Genomic DNA, 5,417 nt, shown 5'->3' with positions numbered 1-5,417 from the left:
AGGGCTCTACTTTGAAAATGTACACTTGAGCAGACCATCTTATATTTTCTAAAATTAATATGTTTATTTTTGGGCCACTTTCGTGATAGAAACTCCCTCTAGCGCCTAAACGGTGAGAGATAGAGCAAAACAGACGAAATTTTCGCCCGTAGGGCTCTACTTTGACGAGTTACCCCTTAGGAGCTCATAAAAAAATATTTTTTTCTGACTTTTTTGACCTACCTTATTTTCTTTGATACCCCCTTTTAGCCCTTTTGGGGTGGTTGCCAGGATTTGCCGTAGGCGTTTCGTTCTCTAGGAGTGGACCTTAAGATACCCTGAAAATTTCAAGTCTCTAGCACATCTCCTTCTAGTGGAACAGACAGACAGACAGACACACAGACAGACAGTCAGACACACACACGAGGTCGTTTGCATAAGCCCGCTGGATAGCTTTTTCAAAGCAGAAGGGCGGGCTAACAAGAAGACTATTGCTCCGAGCCCAACTTCGAACTCCAGCTCGACCACCAGTCAGCTGTCCCAGTCGCATTTGCCCACATCAACTAATTGTCTTTGGTATTGTTTGTAACAGTGATCGTCTCTCTCTCTTCGGCCATGCGTAAGTATATACTTTTCACATCGAATTAACCACAATAACCCTTAAGAGCACGTGTCTCACCTCGGTGACCATGCTCGCTAAGCTCGAGTTTTGACTGTCATTTGACGCGTGTGTATGGATTTTAGCTCCATCGGATGCCCAGTGGACGAAATTATTAGATTTTGTCGAAGACGACGCAGAGCTCAGCACGGGCCAGTATGTGGATGGGCCAAACGGCAAGATTCGCCTCGCGGCCAAGTGGGCCGCGGCAGCCAAGGACCTCAACAGGAGCGGCCCAGACGTCAAAACCGGACCACAGTCGAGATAAGTGTAGCAACGTACTGCGCAGAAACATAGGGCGATCAGGGACGATTCTCTACTGTGTGTTGCGTTCATTTCAGGCCTTCTTTGGTTTACGTTCGAGAGCGGGGCAGGCGTATGCAGATCAAACGACCTATCTACGAGGTACTAGAGGCGGGGAGGTCATGGAGGTAGAAGATCTGATCCCAAACGCCATTTAAGCGCGCTGCCTGCGGCTAACCGGCACCATCAGTGCTAGTGGCAACGTGGGTGTCGCTTCGTCAGGTAGGTTCGCACATTGATTGCACCATCTGTTTTAGTTGACAGTCAAACGCTGGCCCGTCACCCGCCGTGCATTACGACCGACTATGTCTTTTCTGCTCTCATTATAGGCCCAATCTCACCAACCCCGCCCGCCCAACTGCAATAACCACGGGGGTGCCAGTTCGAGCACGAGCAGCTGGAGCAGTGCGGCTGCAGGCCCGTCATGGGCAGGTGCTGGAGGTAGTGGCAGTGGCGGGGCGAGTGCTGCTGCGTCGTGGGCGCCTGGGTCGCGAGACCCAAACAGCAGTCCACCACGCTCACGGCCTCGCCTAGGGAGCCCTACGAGCGTCAACAGAATCGCTAAGCCGGCGAATGCACATGGTAGGTTGAAGTCTATATAACCTAATTTTACTGATTCAGTTCGACCCCTGAAAACTAAAAGGTCGTACCTCGGAGCAGCTGCGTATAAGGTCGTACCTCGGAGCGGTTGCGTTTAGTGTCGGATCTCGCCAGCGTCCCAGAGAATGGTCGTAAGTCTATTTTTTGTCGATTTTGCGAGATGCATACCATTAGAATCGGGAGAAAATTCTCTTTCTAATGATATGCATCTCGTAAAATCGACAAAAAATAGACTTACGACCATTCTCTGGGACGCTGGCGAGATCCGACACTATACGCAACCGCTCCGAGGTACGACCTTATACGCAGCCGCTCCAAGGTACGACCTTTTAGTTTTCAGGGGTCGAGTTGCCAGTTTTACTCGTTTATTATTACTGACTGTCCTTCCCTTACTTATCAGCTCTGCGTTCAGAAATCTCTGAGAAGCTGAATGTGCTCCACGTAACATTGGCAGACCTCCTTGAGTCTATCGGGCAGCTCTGTGCCTCTGTCCAGGGATCGGTCTCTGCTTCTGCATTCTACTCCTTATCTTTGGCAGAAGCCCTACAAGATCTGCAAAGATCATGCATTGAGAACACGTCAGCTATAGTGGCGTTATCATCTGCCATCTATGCTAAGGTGGCTCGGACAGCTGTGCAACAGCAGGAACCTGGCCAGCCAGCCCAAGCCTCAACTGTACAGTAGAGGTGCCGGATGGGCGGGTAAAGAACAAAATACAGACCCGAGTGCTGAAATCGCGTTTAAACGATCCACCCGGCCCAAATGGTTGATAAACTATGCACGCGACCCTTTCGCGTTGCGGTCGGGTGAGCCAGACCCGACGTACGCTATGCGGTCCATCTCGGGTTAGCGTGGACCTACTACTATTCGCCGCGACCCGTCGGACCCGTGCAGCACTACTGAGCATCGACGAAATGACCTTAAATGTATGTGAAGTAGCGCCATCGGCCGACAGTCTAAAACCGCGTCATTCTACGTGGAACCGTTCGTGGGAGCGCAAGGACTGCGCTGACTGAATCTCCAGTCAAGAGGCTTGTCGGACCAACCCTCCCTCATGTTTCAGGTTAGCTCAGCGGTCAAAGGCGTCGACTTCACACCAGAAGAATCCGAGGATCCAAGGAACGAGTCCCAGCCCCAGCCGATACAAGCTGCGCAGTGTGTCTCCCCAGCATTGTAACACAGATGTGCACCCCATAATTTTTAGGGGGACCCCCGCTCTAACCGGGCGCCAATCGGACAGTCCGACAAGAGGCACTGGGCGTCAATCGGACAGTCCGACGGGAGGTCTCAAATTTCAAACGTTTTGGAACATAAATGGAGCCATCCGAAACTGTTCGAAACACATTATTAGTCGGAGTAAAAACGGAGCAAGTCCGCTTCGGATGTCTTTCGGAGCTGTTCGTTTTCACAAGGTGAGCAGGCAGCAGCCGACGTTATCGCTCTCCTTCTCCAGCGGCAGCAGTTAGCCCCTGGCGTCTCCGCTCTACTTCTCCAGCAGCGGCAGCAGGTACCAGCTGGCGGTGTCGCTCTCCTTCGCCAGCGGCAGCAGCTGCAACTCGAAGTGATCGCTTGCCTCCAGCGGTGGCATCAACTAGCCGGCGTCATCGCTCCCCTTCTCCAGCGGCAGCAGCTACAAGCCGTCGTAATCGCTCTCCAGCGGCGGTGGCAGGGTCACCAAGCACTTCGCAGCGCCCATCCTGATCCAGGAACACGCCCTGCCGCTATTCTCCATCCAGATCCGGCTCGCGGTCCTCTTCTCGGTCCGCTTCCCCTCCACGCAGAAAGAGGGGTAGGTCCAAGGGATCAAAAAATAAAAAGAAGCAGCCTGTGTGCCAGATTTGCTTGGGGAATAGGGGTCCCTACGTTTCAACAGCTTGTGGGCACCTTTTCCATGAAGCGTGTTTGAGACGCTTCATGGAGGCAAGAAATGAAGTTTATGTTTTTCAGAAGACTCGCCCTATCTGCTCTAAAAAATACACCTCATGCCACGCAGTTTACCTGTAAATTTTTCTTCGTTGCATTTTGACTCTAACATGGGCTCTTAGCTTGACCTTTAATCCTTGTGTATTTTTCTTTAAGACTGCTCGTGAAAATCTTTGGTTGGCATTTGCTTAGCGTCGCATTGTACTGTGCCCAATTTTTTATGGCAGTTTTTTTTTGTTTTAGTCTTCTTTTTATATTTACATATACATCTGTTGAGTTTGGGTAGTCAGGCTTTATCAGATAAAGCCCTAGCCTACCCAAACAATAGTGTGTGAATTTTAATTTGCTAGTTGGGTTTCTTCGTTGAAGCTCTATGCAATTAAGTCTGACGACCTGTTTGTATAGTGTTTTCTCAGTTTTGATTAATGTTCTGACTAGTTCAATCGAGGTGTTACCTCTGAGTTGTTTTTAATAAACCTTTATATTTTGCTAAAGACCATTTTGAAGGCTACTTGAAACTTCACTTATCACTGCCTATACCTAAAGTAATGGTGCTGTATTTTCTTTCCTGATTTTCAAGGAGCGTATTTCAACTTTTCCTACTTCGTTACTCGCTTGGAAATGGTACCCTTATTAGCCTGTGGGGGCAACGCGCCTAAGACAGCAAGTCAAGACTATTGGTGTCACTCCAATGTGACATGCTTTTAATGTGGCAGAAGAACTTGTACTGAAATGTTCCCTTAGGATCCTCCCTGACTATGATATACAACCTTTGTCAAACACAAACTAGAGTTTATCATTCTGGCATGGTAGGCTTGCACTGAGGAAGAGTTCAAAAAGGACGATTTAAATATTTCAGTTTCTTTATTGATGCAACAAGAGAAAAAACCACAACACAGCAAAAAAGCAAGATAATTTTGCACAAGGTCCCCTCTTGGTAACTTGTTTCTAGAATTTATGTTACAGAGAACCACATGCTTTCGGATACTGATTGGAGAAAAACTAAAAAGTGAGATCATTTATTCACAGCCCATAGTCAATTTGAAACAACATTTACAACATGGCAGCAGAGGCATAATTAAAATTAAAATAGTTAAAATAATCTAAGAGGACCACATGCTTTCGGATACTGATTGGAGAAAAACTAACATATTGAGATGATGCCCACTCAAACGATTTCTCAGCTGAGTAGCGATGAGGCCAGCATGGGAGAACAAGCGTTCACTTGGAACTGAGGTGGCGACGCGCCTGGCATACACCTACCTAGGCCTGCGGCGCAGACACACGAGTCGGGCAAAAGGCAGAGTCGTAGATGGGCCTTCGGCTCCAAAGGATGCAAATTTTACCCCCGGGATTTTATGTTGATTAGTTGCCCCACCAGAGACCATTAAATATGTGAGAAACAACATTAAAATGGTTTGGGGCGAGGGGGCAAGAACTCCGGGAATCATGTGTACACCTGCCTGGGAATCATCACGATAAAAATTGATCGAAATCAACAGAAATCGTTTAAACTGAGAAGGAAACTAGCAGAACTGGTACAAATTAGTCGAAATAAGCGTTTTCTACCACTAGAAAACCAGAGAAATAAATATTAGCTGGCGGGAATCACCGGGAATCACTGGGAATCAAGTATTTCAGGAATCATGTGTACACTTCAAAAGGGAGTTATTGCCCCCTCGGTTTGGGGTCATTTTCGTGTGGAAATCGCCCTCTCGCGACTAAACGGTTAGAGATAAAGCCAAACGGATAAACTTTTGGCCCAAAGGGTTCTACTTTGACGAGTTACGTCTAAGAAAGATGTAAAAAGAAAAAAATGAAAAGTAATATTTTGGGTTTTTCGTTTTTTGATTTTTTGGACAGGTCAATTTTTAAGCTAGAGGGCTCCAAATCAATACAGTTCTTGCTTTTTAGGCTACACTAAAAATTTCAGGTACCTAGCTCAAACCGTTCT

The 5,417-nt window shown here is 47.8% G+C and overlaps 1 long non-coding RNA gene across 2 annotated transcripts; it reads left to right on the top strand.

Annotated features, from left to right (window-relative positions):
• The first annotated feature begins 749 nt into the window (after positions 1-749).
• Positions 750-4,282, top strand: LOC127749458 (uncharacterized). 2 transcript variants are annotated; one of them, XR_008011160.1, is made up of 4 exons: positions 750-1,162; positions 1,270-1,522; positions 1,941-2,466; positions 2,604-4,282. It is a non-coding gene; the product is annotated as an uncharacterized LOC127749458 (long non-coding RNA). The 2 variants fall into 2 exon arrangements; XR_008011159.1 differs by having other exon boundaries at positions 756-1,162; positions 1,941-4,282.
• Positions 4,283-5,417: the final 1,135 nt, after the last annotated feature.

This window comes from Frankliniella occidentalis, unplaced genomic scaffold (genome assembly GCF_000697945.3).
Source record: "Frankliniella occidentalis isolate FOCC.00 unplaced genomic scaffold, Focc_3.1 Scaffold55, whole genome shotgun sequence".
NCBI lineage: Eukaryota > Metazoa > Arthropoda > Insecta > Thysanoptera > Thripidae > Frankliniella > Frankliniella occidentalis.
Note: the sequence above shows the minus strand (reverse complement) of the source record. Positions and strands in the feature narration are given on the sequence as shown.